The 377-nt window shown below is 46.4% G+C and overlaps 1 protein-coding gene across 2 annotated transcripts in view; it reads left to right on the top strand.

Annotated features, from left to right (window-relative positions):
- Tmc5 (transmembrane channel like 5) overlaps positions 1-377 on the top strand; it is a 72,901-nt gene that overhangs the window by 44,675 nt on the left and 27,849 nt on the right. The gene's annotated exons all lie outside the window — the stretch shown is intronic.

Genomic DNA, 377 nt, shown 5'->3' with positions numbered 1-377 from the left:
TCTGCCTCCCAAGTGCTGGGATTAAAGGCGTGTGCCACCACACCCGGCTTATTTATTATTTTCATTTTATGTGTACGAGTGTATCGCCTGCTTGTGTGTAACTGAACTTATGTCGTGTAATGCCCATGGAGGCTAGAAGAGGGCGTTGGAATCCCCCTGGAACTGGAGTTACAGATGGTTGTTAGCCCCCATTTGGGTGCTGGGAATCAAACTCGAGTCCTCTCCAAGAGCAGTCAGTGCTCTTAACCACTGAGCCATCTCTCCAGCCCCAAGGCATGCTTGGTTTTTAAAAACTTATTTTTAAATTTTTGTGTATATTCATGTGCCTGCATGACTTTATGTGCACTACTATGTGCAAGTGCCTACGAGGGCCAGAT

This window comes from Nannospalax galili, unplaced genomic scaffold (assembly GCF_000622305.1).
Source record: "Nannospalax galili isolate Female #2095 unplaced genomic scaffold, S.galili_v1.0 scaffold381, whole genome shotgun sequence".
In the NCBI taxonomy this organism is placed as follows: domain Eukaryota; kingdom Metazoa; phylum Chordata; class Mammalia; order Rodentia; family Spalacidae; genus Nannospalax; species Nannospalax galili.
This window is presented reverse-complemented; position numbering and strand designations above follow the sequence as displayed.